The following is a 14460-nucleotide window of genomic DNA, read 5'->3' as shown; positions in this document are numbered from 1 at the left end:
TCACACTATATACTATCCCCCTATATTGTACTCTCACACTATAACCATCCACCCCAGCCCTACATGACACAGGAAACATAAGCTGGAAGTAAAATTTTCAGGATCTGATACCAAGTAAGAAACGGGGACATCAGTGGACTTTGGTAACAGAAGTAAATTAGAAAACTATGAATAATAGCAAAAAGAACACATCAAAATGAGAGATGATCAAAAACATTTGCAGACCCTGGTCCAGTGGCCATGTCAATAATTCATGGCTACCGGCCCAGAGCCCTGTGAATCTTCTCCTACTTGCCAGAATCCCGGGCACTTCTTTTGAATACTAGACCAAGCGTCCAGTCCAATTAATCACAAAAGGCACTGGAGATGCCAACAAGTCGGAGGAGGTTCACAGGTCTCTATACCAGTGGCCACAAACTAAGGACATGACCACTGTACCAAATCCTGTGAATCTGTGTGATCATCTTTAGTCTAAATATATTTTATGACAAACCTTTTAAGCCTAAATTAGTAAACATATGAAAAAAGCAACAAATCTACAATACCTTTACCTCCTAAGGCTGTATAAAACAATACTTTCCCCTTTGTACCTTTTTAAAGAAATTATTTGCTTAACTGCATTTTCTAGTATTGCTGTGAAACTGTAATAATCTCTGTGTATCCAGAACATTAGTGCAACATTTTCCAGGGTTCTATCTAGTTGCATTCGTCAATGACATTAGTGCAATTGATAGTTCTTATATTGCCTTAAGCCGAAATCATACTTTAAGTGATCCATGATGAAAATTATATTTGACTGATTTAGTTGCAATGCATCCAACAGCATTAGCCTGTGATTAAATTATTAAGTGAAATACTGCTAGGAAAATCAAGCCAAAGCAGATAAACTCTCTATAGAAGGGCTTACTGCCTTACATAGGATAAATGATTATTAAGACATATCCATGCAATGTTTTTCTCTAAAATCAGGATACTTTAGGTGGTTTGAAACAAGTAATGGAAACTAGTTCTGAAATAGGCACTACATAAAATTGACCTGTTAGCTCTTTTAACTTGTACTCATATGTTTTAGGAAATATTTATATTTCTTGGAAATGCAATTTTTGGGTATTGTTTTAGATTTTTATGTTGTGCAATTGTCCATAAGCTTGTTTCAACACACTGTCCTATAATTCGGATTTGCAAACCACAGTACCAAAGGATTTCCCAGTAGAACCAGCCTTTCATACAATAATACACCACTGATACAGCAGGACCTCAAAGGTCCATCATTAGACTACCCATTAGCCACTAAAGTCTATTTATGAGGTAATTACCGTACTTTATTAATTAATAGTAGTTACTATTGGGACTTTTAATGTCATGACTTGCTTTTACAAAGATAGCAAACGAAGCAATTAAAAGTGAACTAGTACAGATGGTGGATGAACCTCAAAATTTGGTTCCTATGACTAAGGGCGCCGTGGTGCGCCAGAAACGCGTCAGACAGAGAGAGTCTCTCTCTCTCTTTTTTAATATTGTTTTTTAAAATGCTTCAATAAATTTTGGATATTTTATTTACACTGGATGGACGTGCTGGATATTCCCTTTTTCTTTCTTCCACTTCAGCTGAAATCACCAGCAGGTACGGCACCCACCAGCTACATTCATTTGCAACGGTTTACAGATGCACGTCTCGGCGTGTCAAGCTCCTAACCTTCCCTCTCCCCCCTCCTCTTTTCTTGAACCTCAAAATAATTTCCCTTGATGGGACCAAGTAAAAAAATGTTGTCCCTTAATAATATGTACCATATACAGTGGGGCAAAAAAGTATTTAGTCAGTCAGCAATAGTGCAAGTTCCACCACTTAAAAAGATGAGAGGCGTCTGTAATTTACATCATAGGTAGAACTCAACTATGGGAGACAAACTGAGAAAAAAAAATCCAGAAAATCATATTGTCTGTTTTTTTATCATTTTTTTTGCATATTATGGTGGAAAATAAGTATTTGGTCAGAAACAAACAATCAAGATTTCTGGCTCTCACAGACCTGTAACTTCTTCTTTAAGAGTCTCCTCTTTCCTCCACTCATTACCTGTAGTAATGGCACCTGTTTAAACTTGTTATCAGTATAAAAAGACACCTGTGCACACCCTCAAACAGTCTGACTCCAAACTCCACTATGGTGAAGACCAAAGAGCTGTCAAAGGACACCAGAAACAAAATTGTAGCCCTGCACCAGGCTGGGAAGACTGAATCTGCAATAGCCAACCAGCTTGGAGTGAAGAAATCAACAGTGGGAGCAATAATTAGAAAATGGAAGACATACAAGACCACTGATAATCTCCCTCGATCTGGGGCTCCACGCAAAATCCCACCCCGTGGGGTCAGAATGATCACAAGAACGGTGAGCAAAAATCCCAGAACCACGCGGGGGGACCTAGTGAATGAACTGCAGAGAGCTGGGACCAATGTAACAAGGCCTAACATAAGTAACACACTATGCCACCATGGACTCAGATCCTGCAGTGCCAGACGTGTCCCACTGCTTAAGCCAGTACATGTCCGGGCCCATCTGAAGTTTGCTAGAGAGCATTTGGATGATCCAGAGGAGTTTTGGGAGAATGTCCTATGGTCTGATGAAACCAAACTGGAACTGTTTGGTAGAAACACAACTTGTCGTGTTTGGAGGAAAAAGAATACTGAGTTGCATCCATCAAACACCATACCTACTGTAAAGCATGGTGGTGGAAACATCATGCTTTGGGGCTGTTTCTCTGCAAAGGGGCCAGGACGACTGATCCGGGTACATGAAAGAATGAATGGGGCCATGTATCGTGAGATTTTGAGTGCAAACCTCCTTCCATCAGCAAGGGCATTGAAGATGAAACGTGGAAGGGTCTTTCAACATGACAATGATCCAAAGCACACCGCCAGGGCAACGAAGGACTGGCTTCGTAAGAAGCATTTCAAGGTCCTGGTGTGGCCTAGCCAGTCTCCAGATCTCAACCCTATAGAAAACCTTTGGAGGGAGTTGAAAGTCCGTGTTGCCAAGCGAAAAGCCAAAAACATCACTGCTCTAGAGGAGATCTGCATGGAGGAATGGGCCAACATACCAACAACAGTGTGTGGCAACCTTGTGAAGACTTACAGAAAACGTTTGACCTCTGTCATTGCCAACAAAGGATATATTACAAAGTATTGAAATGAAATTTTGTTTCTGACCAAATACTTATTTTCCACCATAATATGCAAATAAAATGTTAAAAAAACAGACAATGTGATTTTCTGGATTTTTTTTTTCTCAGTTTGTCTCCCATAGTTGAGGTCTACCTATGATGTAAATTACAGACGCCTCTCATCTTTTTAAGTGGTGGAACTTGCACTATTGCTGACTGACTAAATACTTTTTTGCCCCACTGTATACTTGAGTATAAGCCGAGATTTTCAGCCCACTTTTTTGGGCTGAACGTAACCCTCTCGGCTTATACTCGAGTCATACCTAGGGGTCGGCAGGGGAGGGGGAGCGGAGCTGTGTAATAATACTCACCTGCTCTTGGCGCGGTCCCTGCACGTCCCTGGTTCTCCGGGCGCCGGCAGTTTCTTCCTGTAGTGAACGGTCTGTCTGGAGCATCTTATGGGGCCATGTGCAGCATTATATGGGGCAAATATCTGTATGGGGCCATGTGCAGCATTATATGGAGCAAATATCTGTATGGAGCATCTTATGGGGCCATGTGCAGCATTATATGGGGCAAATATCTGTATGGAGCATCTTATGGGGCCATGTGCAGCATTATATGGGGCAAATATCTGTATGGGGCCATGTGCAGCATTATATGGGGCAAATATCTGTATGGGGCCATGTGCAGCATTATATGGGGCAAATATCTGTATGGGGCCATGTGCAGCATTATATGGGGCAAATATCTCTATGGAGCATCTTATGGGGCCATGTGCAGCATTATATGGGGCAAATGTGTCTATTGAGTATCTTATGGGGTCATAATCAACATTTGTGCAGCATTATATGGGGCATATTTTAATATGGAACATCTTATGGAGCCCATCATAAACTGTATGGAGCATTATATGGGGCTCCTGATTCAATATGGATATTCAAAAACACTTAAAAAACTTATGTCTCAATTAATTTTACTTTTATTGGTATCTATTTTTATTTTTGACATTTACCAGTAGCTGCTGCATTTTCCACCCTAGGCTTATACTCGAGTCATTAAGTTTTCCCAGTTTTGTGGCAAAAAGGGGGGTCGGCTTATACTCGGATCTGCTTATACTCGGGTATATACGGTATGTAGTGTAGAATGGATGTATTCAAATATATACTATCCGCTGTTATTTCATGTACTCAGCTCTGTTCTAGTACTCCTCTGCACTATTGGAGCCTGCAGACTCCAATTCACACAAGTCAGTCTGTGTAGACTGGACGATGCCTTCTCAATATGTCTATAAAACTCATCAAGGCTCTTATAGAATTACATCAAAAAATTCACTTATGAACTACATAGCAAATGCTGTGTAAGAGTTATGTGCAATCGCAGAGAGACCCAGCAAGACTGGCATCAAACCAGCAAAGGCACAGCCACAGACACATTTGGCGCAAATGGCCGGGATACTCTTCACCTAGCTCCCAGTAAATGAGAGTGTGACTTTAACAGAGCCCTTACCAGGCCCACTGTCACCAAGCTAGTGACACAGCCGTAGCCTAGTCAAGAATATGTAGATTCCTCTGCGAGAAACACTGGGACTGAGGCACAAAGAGAAAGGAAAAGACCTACTCTGAAAGAGAGCAACTAATACTGCTAGCACCACCAGGGCTGCCACCAGGAATTTTAGGGCCCCATACTTGCAACATTTTTGGGTCCTCTTAAGACTCTACCCAAGCTTCACCCCAGCTCAGCCTCCACCCATTGGACCTTCCACAGTCCCCCGCCCACTCTTGGAAAAACTCCAGTCCCCCGCCTCACTAATCACACATTAATAGTTCCCATTGAACACCATATCACAAACATAGCCATCAGCTTTTGCTTTGGCCAAAAGATTTTTTAGGCAGCCACGATGACAACGAGACTATTCTGGCCAGGTCCTACTCTATTTTTACCTATTAAACATTTGCTAAAATATCCAATATTCTTTTTAGGTATATTTTTATTAATTGTTAATTTTTTTAAATGACCAATAATATCACATACAAGGGACAAACACCGTCACACCATGGCCAAACCACATATTATCACCACATATTGACTGAATAATACCACATTCAAGGGATAAATTCCATCACACCATGACCAGACTGCATATTACCACCACATAGTGATGAATAATACCACATACAAGGAACAAATACCACCAGAGCATGACCAGATCACATATTACTACCACATAGTGACCGAATAACATCATATACAAGGAATAAATACCGCCACACCATGACCAGATCATATTACCACCACATAGCAACTTAATACTACAACACTGATCATTAATTAGAAAAAAACACAATACTAATATTACCATAAGTGCCATTATACACAGAAGCTCTGTACATAGTATACAGTGTATAGTGTTAGTGTACAGGTAATACAGGGATCACCAGTGACTTTATACACAGGAGCTATGTACATAATGTATAATGTACAGCTAAAAAAAGAGCTCTGTATATAGTGTATAGTGTACATGTAATACAGGGATCACCAGTGACATTATACAAAGGAGCTCTGTATATAGCTTATAGATAATACAGAGATCACCTGTGACATTAAACACAGGAGATCTGTATATACTATATAGTGTATAGGTAACACACTGACTCACCAGTGATGTCACTAATAGAAGTCCTTCATCTTTGCTTTTATTCTTCATCCAGCACAGACCACCATCACTTCTTCCAGCCAGGACTCATCTCTGCAGAAAATAATACAGTTATTACTGATGAGCGAGTGTACTCTTTGCTCGGGTTTTGCCGAGCATGCTCGGGTGATCTCCGAGTATTTGTTAGTGTTCAGAGATTAAGTTTTCATCACCACAGCTGAATGATTTACAGCTATAAGCCAGCTTGATTACATGTGGGGATTCCCTAGCAACCAGGCAACCCCCACATGTACTCAGCCTGGCTAATAGCTGTAAATCATTCAGCTGCCGTGATGAAACCTAAATCTCCGAACACTAACAAATATGCGGAGATCACCTGAAAGTGCTCGGGAAAACCCAAGCAACAAGTATACTCGCTCATCACTAACAGTTATCTAAAGCACCACTTCCAAAGAACAATCCGCAATTTTTTCCCAACTACTACTCTACACTAGATGATGAAAAAAAGGCGACTTAGTGCCACCCTGCACAGTAACAAGACTCTCCCCCATTGAAAGCAGTATTATCAAAATAAAATACATCACAGCAGTAATAATAACCCCTAATTAGCTCCTACAGTAATAATGTCCCCCATCCTGGCCCCCTTGTGTCTCATTCCTAGCCCCTTGTGTCTTATCCCTGGCCCCAGCCATATGTTCTCCCATCCTGGCCCCATGTGTATCCATTCTGCCCCATATGTTCTCCCATGGGGGATGCCTTATACAATATAGATCAGTAAAAAGAGATATGAATGGCACTGAGAAAAACCGCTCTTAGTACTCACTGATAAAGGATGAATGAGCTCTGAATCACGGACACATTCCAGAAACCTTCACCTTGCTGGAGGTGCTTGCTATGAACAAGGTGATATACAATATAGAGTTTGTTTATGGGGGGTGCATGGTATAATATTGAGTCTGCCTCTTGGGGTTGCATTATTCTATTTGTACTATAAAGTAAGCCTATAGGGGGTGCACTATGCAATATAAAGTCTGCGTATGGGGAATGCATTATACAATATAGAGTCTGCCTATGGGGAGTACATTATACTATATGGAGGAATATGGGAAGTGCATTATACTATATTGAGGACTATCTCGTGCATTATACTATATGGAGGCTATCTAGGGGACCATCATACAATGTGGAGATTATAGTGACGGGGCCATCATACAGTATTTGAGCCATCAAACAGTTTGGGGGTTACTAAGGGGTAAGTATACTGTGTGGGTGGTACTATACAGTGAGAGGGCATTATACTGTGCATAAGGGAGCATCATACTGTGTACAGGGGGAGACTCGGGGCATTATTAAATGTAAAGTGGGCACTTATTGCTATAGGGGAACTCAAGTTACTGTGACTGTCAAAGGGGCACACAGGGTATTATTAATTTCTAGGGGGGGCAAAATATGGGCATTGTTGTCTTGGGCACTTGCACCTGACATTACTATACTCTAGAGGCTTGTTTTACCAGCTAGAGGGCACACAGTACCACACAGTAGGTGCAGTAATAGGGACACATATGGCAGCAGCGGCTCAGTATTGGGGTATCAGCAGGATAAGGAGTTTGTGCAGGCTGGGAATAGTCCCATTGGGGACAGTGCTAAAAATATGAAAAGTGAAATGTGTCTTTGTTGTAATCTCTACAGCTGAGTCGTGGCTGGAAGAAGTTGTCATGTCGGTCTGGGACAGATGGAAAAGACGTGAAAAGTGAACGATTCCATCAGAAAGAACGTCAGCTGTAAGTCCCCATCTGTAACTGTGCTGTGATCTCTTATATATTCTGTAGGACTGGTATCTACCACTGATTATATGGTTGTAATATCAATGTTGGTCTTTATATAGAGATTATTTTCAGAAACATCTGCTGAGGTTCTCCTATATCCACTATTAGGGTGCATCATCAAGTTGTAATCAAGGTTACCTGGTTAGTGACCAACTCAGAAGTTTCGCCCCCCTGAACCAAATCCGTAGCTATGCCTCTGATCCTGCCCATGTCCACCTTGTGTCCCATGATCCAACTGCATGTGTCCCATGATTCTCCCCCATGTGTTCCATGATCCTGCCCCATCTGTCTCCATTCTGCCCCAATGGTCCCATGATCCTGCCCCATCCGTCTCCATATTGTGGCTTGCTGCTTTCAGTACAAAAAAAAATTACTCTAAGATCGTAGTTTGCTCCATCCATTTGAGGTGCAGACTTGCCAGAGCATGACAGTGACATCATAAAAAGCGACGTGATTGGCTGGTGGCTTTTAACTATTGCCATGTGGGCCCGCACAGAAATAGATTTTAACTGAACATGTGTCCTTGGACGCACGTTCTGCTACCAAAAAAGGCAAGATCCTGCCCCTGGGGCAGTAATACCCTGATGGTGGCCATAAGCACCACTCACCACCACACATAGGAACTGCAATAAACAGCAAAGACCTGAGCTGGGAACAGGGTTAAATAGCCTGCCTGATGCTGAAGGAAATGATGAGGTGTTGAATACCTCCCAATCACCCCCAGACTCCCTTCTAACTTGCACAGCAGAATGGACATAATCCCACCACTGCCTAGTACCAGACACAGCAAAACAGGAACACAGCATCTAATGTTCCCCTGGACAGTGAAATCCATGAGAGATACAGTGTCCTGTGTTCCCACACATCAACTACTCCAAAACACAATGTTCCATAAGATAGGGATGTTTTCCCTGTATGCGTTGTAGCTCTGTAAGGAGGTGGTGGAGGACCTCAGTGCTCCCTCTCTCTTTCCTGTGTGGCCCCTGAGGACTTGATATAAATATGTTCTTCATGTATTGTGCTGACTTCTTTCACATTGTTCTTGCTGTGCATGGTAAAACCTGTACTGTAGATGCCATGTAATTTTATCGGATTGTATTATATTGATGAGTTATATTTACATTGTTCTATGGCGTGAGTTCCCTCTAATTGCCTCTGTATCCATGATGTCAATTTATTGCCTGTAGTTATGATAGGGACAGTTAAAGGTTAAATTTGTGGGCTGGACTTGCAGCTTCAGGGGAGCAGGGAGCTCCTGTTTCAGTTCAGTTGCCTGGGAACGTTTGCCCTGGGCAGATGCTCAGTACAGCAGGGGCATTGCCAGACCCCAGGAGGGGAAGTATCTGTTGCCCCAGAAGCAAGGGTAGGACTACAGGAATTGCTGGACCCCAGAAGGGAAGAATCTGTTGCCCAGGACTTAAGGACTGCAACATGGGCCCCAGGACTTGGTAAGGGTCCTGCCAAAGGGACTTCAAGCATCCATATTCTGGCGTATGGACTACTGCTTCTACCGGCTGCCGTGGCCGTTGTGGGTACAGCTGTGGACATTGCTAGGGAGACGGCAGGAAGCCAGTGTTGTACTTCATTTCTTCAACTTTGTTCCCTGTTATTAAATTTTGTTTCCTGATGGTCTGCAAGTCGTATCTGAGGATTGTGTCCCTCCTGTCTATTTCATGTATAAGGTCCTGGGGGTTGTATACTGACTGTGGCTTAGTTGACTCGGCTGGGACTAAAGCCCGGGGCCACCTTGTTACAGCTCCACCTCCAGGGTCAGGACAATGGCAGCGTTTGTGACTAGAGATGAGCGAATTTGATCGGGTCAGGGCTTATTTGGCAAGCTATAGCACTTACCGAATAAGCTGCAGAGGGAACCCGGCTTCCTGGATTGCTGCAGCTGATCAGCTGTTCGGCTCTACAGCTGCATGTCTCGCAGTTGTGTGACAGTCACAACACATGCATGGAGAGCCTGTTTGTTGGGCTTTCCATGAGACCCATGGCTGGTCCAGAAAGTGCAGTCCGTACATGGACCGCAATGCTCAGACTTGTGAAGTTGACAAATTAGAAACTGACTAGGAGGTGGACGTAATATAAAAAGGTGAATAGTAAGGGATGTAAGTTTAGAAAATTTACCTCTAAAAAACCTTTGAAAATTAGCCCCCAGTATAAAATATGTATATGATCTTTGTAAATATTGTTGTTTTTTTAAGGCAATGTGTTATTTTGTAATGAGAGGTTAAGAGCAAGTACGAAGAAAAGAATCAGTCATGATTTCATGTGTTTCACTTAACACTTTTGATCTTTAGTAAGAATAGCAGTGGTCTAACTTCACTGGTGTGTTTCATTATATGGTTATTTATTCGTAACAATTGAATCTAAAAACACCTAATTAAGTTGAAGAGCTGTGACAGCAGGGAGATCTGGAATAATTGTGTTATTTACACATGCTTAAAAAAATGACTGTGTTTGTGATATGTCGGGAATGTAAAATAGAATGTTTTAGAAAATTGTTCCTTCCATGTCTGATTTTACAAAGAGTCTTGACCTTAAAATATTTAAATTACAAGATTAGAAGCACTAATTGCAGTTTAAATTAAAGAAATAGTTAAAAATACCTGTGTCATAAAACTGCTATAGAATTCACAAGTACAGTAGCTGTCAAAAAATATGAAAGTGCAGTAGTTAGGAATATGTTCGCTTGTTTTCAGTTGCACATGTACAGTATAAACGCTCCAATATATTCCCCAATATATTCCATAGTGTTGTACAGAAACTATGACCACTCAAATTGGGAACTGAGCTCATTTTGGGCTCACAATCTAATTTATCAATCTCAATAATTCACAAAGGCCAACTGACATAGACACAAATGTATCCATCAACAGAGAAAAGATAATCAATTTGATGCTAATTGAATTTGTGCTGAATTTTATTAATTCATTGAACCTAGTGAATTGAAACAATGTGATTCACTTCCCATGGACTGCCTAAAATGGCCACCACCATTATACACCTAGCAGAAAACGAGAAAGCTAACATTAACTTGGGTATGGTTGGTTAGGAAGACCTATAATGCCTTGCTGCTATCACATCAGAAGGTATAGCTCAGCCAATCAGGAGGGACTATCACAGCCTGTATGAAAGCAGAAACTTGGAATTTGGCAGCCATTTTGTGGTGAATCTGAATAGTGAGATGACACCACAGCTTACAGCTTACCCATAAAAATAAAGTGTGAAAGCCATAAAATATTGAATACATTCTGCATACAATATATATGTGCTAAAGAACAGCAATGAAAAAGATAACAGTATAGTGTGTGGGAAGAGCAGAGAATAATGCAAAGATTCTATTGATAGTGGGAGAAAGATATTAGAGCAGGCAGTGATTGATTAAATTATTTACAGCGCTGCTGCAACATTTCAAACATACGTTTTTGGAATTATGCCAAAGAAGACCAAAAATAAAGCTAAAAAATTTTTTACTCTGACTCACAAATTGTGAACGTCACAAACTAATGATTTTTTGCACACCTTTATATTAGTCTAATTTAACATATATTCACACCACACCAATAGTGTACCCTGTATTTCATGGTCACTCCAGTTTGGGAAGGAGGGAATTGTTTAAGAAAAAAATACAAAAGGGAAACAAAAAATATAGATATTTACAGATTCATGTCCTTGGCTACGGACTTAATTTTGTACCGGAAAGGATGTTTGACTTGTTTGGTACTCTTATGGATGTTAATAGATTCATCAGAAATCTTACTGTTAAGAGACATTTTTTTACTGATGTGTTTGATGAACCAGACAATCTTGTTCAACCCGAGCAAAACAAATACCGCACAGTGAGTTTTATGGAGCAAATGTCAGTACTAAATCTACAAGAACTACATGCCAAAGAGGAAACTAATGTGCCTCAGATTAACCATACTTCAACGTTCAAGACATGTAATCTACTTGTGTTCAAGGGTATCTTTTTTGTATAAATTGCTGAATGATCGCTGTTAGTGCAGCTAACACTATCAGTGTTTGAAATGCGTTGCTGTGGTCATGGGTACCCTGTCATTTTACATATATTTTTTCAATAAATTCAAGCCTTATTGGAAGTTGGACCTCTTCATTTCTTAAACTGTAGGAAATGCAACAGAGATTAACCAGGTAAAATAATCCATAGATGGGGAGCTGGATCTCCAAACATCATTTGTCTTCAAATACAGCCATCATAGATGCAGGTACAAGGCGAGTATAAATATATAAATAGCCCCATCCAAGAAGTGATAGGACAGAATCAAATTGGAAAGAGAAAGAGACTTTAATAGAAGCAAACCAAAGAATGGAAAGACAAAAGAACCATCAGCAGTTGAACAGAAACCAAACTGGCTGTGGCTCAGCAGAAAGGGGGACCGACCACAAAGCCAGATGTCACCATATCGAGTCCCAAAACCGAGGCATGACACAAGGACTAAATGGCCTGATTTTGAACTGCTTAAATGAATAAGCCAAAATTTTATATGGGATTTAGGGATTAGTAGGAATGGTGAATAATATTCCTACACACCATTTGAAGAGTGGACTAATAAACTTTAAGGGTAAATTGTACTTTTAAGTAACCTTGCAGAATAAGCTGCCGTGTGCGTACATGAGCAATTGCACTATTTATGATCATTATATGTCTAGTGTCCTGCATTTTCTCTGGTTTTTCCATCTGCAGGCTCTACACTGTGTTCCAAATTATTATGCAAATTGGATTTAAGTGTCAAAAAGATTTAATTGTTTTGTTTTTCAAATAAACTCGTGGATGGTATTGTGTCTCCGGGCTCAATGGATCACTGAAATCAATCTTAACCTCTTAGTGATGGAGCCAAATTTTTGAACTCTGACCAGTGTCACTTTATGTGGTAATAACTCTGCAACCCTTCAACAAATCCCAGTGATTTTTGGACTGTTTTTTTCATGACACATTATACTTTATGATAATGGTAAATTTAGGTAAATATGTTTTGTGTTTATTTAAAAAAAAATATATAAAAAATTTGAGAAAAATGTTACAAAATTAGCAATTTTCTAAATTTGAATGATTATCCCTTTAATCCAGATGGTCATACCACAGCAAACCATTAACAAATAACATTTCCCACATGTCTGCTTTACATCAGCACCATTTGTAAAATGTTATTTTATTTTGTTAGCATTTTAGGAGGTTTAAAATTGTCGCAGCAATTTTTCATTTTTTTCAAGGAAATTTACAAAATTTATTTTTTTAGGGACTTATCCATGTTTGAAGTGACTTTAGGGGTCTCATATATTGGGAAACCCCCAAACGTGATACCATTTTAAAAACAGTACCCCCTGACATATTGAAAACTGCAGTCAGGTAGTTTATTAACCCCTCAGGTGCTTTACAGGAATTAATGCAAAGTGGTATGACAGAAATGAAAATGTGTATTTTTACCACCTAAATGTCAGATTACTATAGCAGTCAGACTCTAAGGCCACTATTTGGTCATGAATTGCCATGGCAAACATCAGGACCATACAATCATGATCTGAGGGCACCAATTTGGAAAAAGAGGAAGCCCCTACACTCTGTTAACCATTTATATGATGTAGTCACTATTGACAGCAACATCTAAGGGGTTCAACAGATTTGGACGATGCAAACACTGATTGTGGCTGATGCAGCAATTTGTCAGCTATAGTGGACAGCCGACAGCTGCTGGATTGTCACCTGTATGGGGAGGCTATTCTCTTATATCTCAGGTCAGTTAAAAGACATATTGGCTGTCATTAAAGGTACCTTCACACTGAGCAACTTTAGAACGATAACGATAGCGATCCGTGACGTTGCAGCATCCTGGATAGCGATATCGTTGTGTTTGACACGCAGCAGCGATCAGGATCCTGCTGTGACATCGCTGGTCGGAGCTAGAAGGCCAGAACTTTATTTCGTCGCTGGATCACCCGCTGACATTGCTGAATCGGCGTGTGTGATGCCGATCCAGCGATGTGTTCACTTGTAACCAGGGTAAACATCGGGTTACTAAGCGCAGGGCCGCGCTTAGTAACCCGATATTTATCCTGGTTACCATTGTAAATGTAAAAAAAAAAAAAAAAACACTACATTCTTACATTCCGGTGTCTGTCGCGTCCCCTGGCGTCAGCTTCCCTGCACTGTGTCAGCACTGGCCGGCCGTAAAGCAGAGCACAGCGGTAACATCACCGCTCTGCTTTACGGCCGGCACTTACACAGTGTAGGGAAGCTGACGCCGGGGGACGCGACAAACACCGGAATGTAAGTATGTAGTGTTTTTTTTTTTACATTTACAATGGTAACCAGGGTAAATATCGGGTTCCTAAGCGCGGCCCTGCGCTTAGTAACCCGATGTTTACCCTGGTTACCTGGGGACTTTGGCATCATTGGTCGCTGGAGAGCTGTCTGTGTGACAGCTCTCCAGCAACCACACAACGACTAAACAGTGACACTGCAGCGATCTGCATTGTTGTCTACGATATCGCTGCAGCGTCGCTTAATGTGACGGTACCTTAAAGGGTTAAACACATGTGATAATTAGTTTTCCAGGTGATTCTAATGAAAGGAAAACTACTTAAAAATGATGTTCCACATTATTACCCCTTAATCCCATTGGACGTACTATCCCGTCAAGGTGACCTGGGACTTAATTCCTAGTGACGGGATAATCCGTCCAGTGCGATCAGCTGCACTCACGGGGGGAGCGCAGCCGATCACGGCCGGGTGTCAGCTGAATATCGCAGCTGACATCCGGCACTATGTGCCAGGAGCGGTCACGGACCGCCCCGG

The sequence above is a fragment of the Ranitomeya imitator genome, chromosome 6 (genome assembly GCF_032444005.1).
Source record: "Ranitomeya imitator isolate aRanImi1 chromosome 6, aRanImi1.pri, whole genome shotgun sequence".
Lineage (NCBI taxonomy): Eukaryota > Metazoa > Chordata > Amphibia > Anura > Dendrobatidae > Ranitomeya > Ranitomeya imitator.
This window is presented reverse-complemented; position numbering follows the sequence as displayed.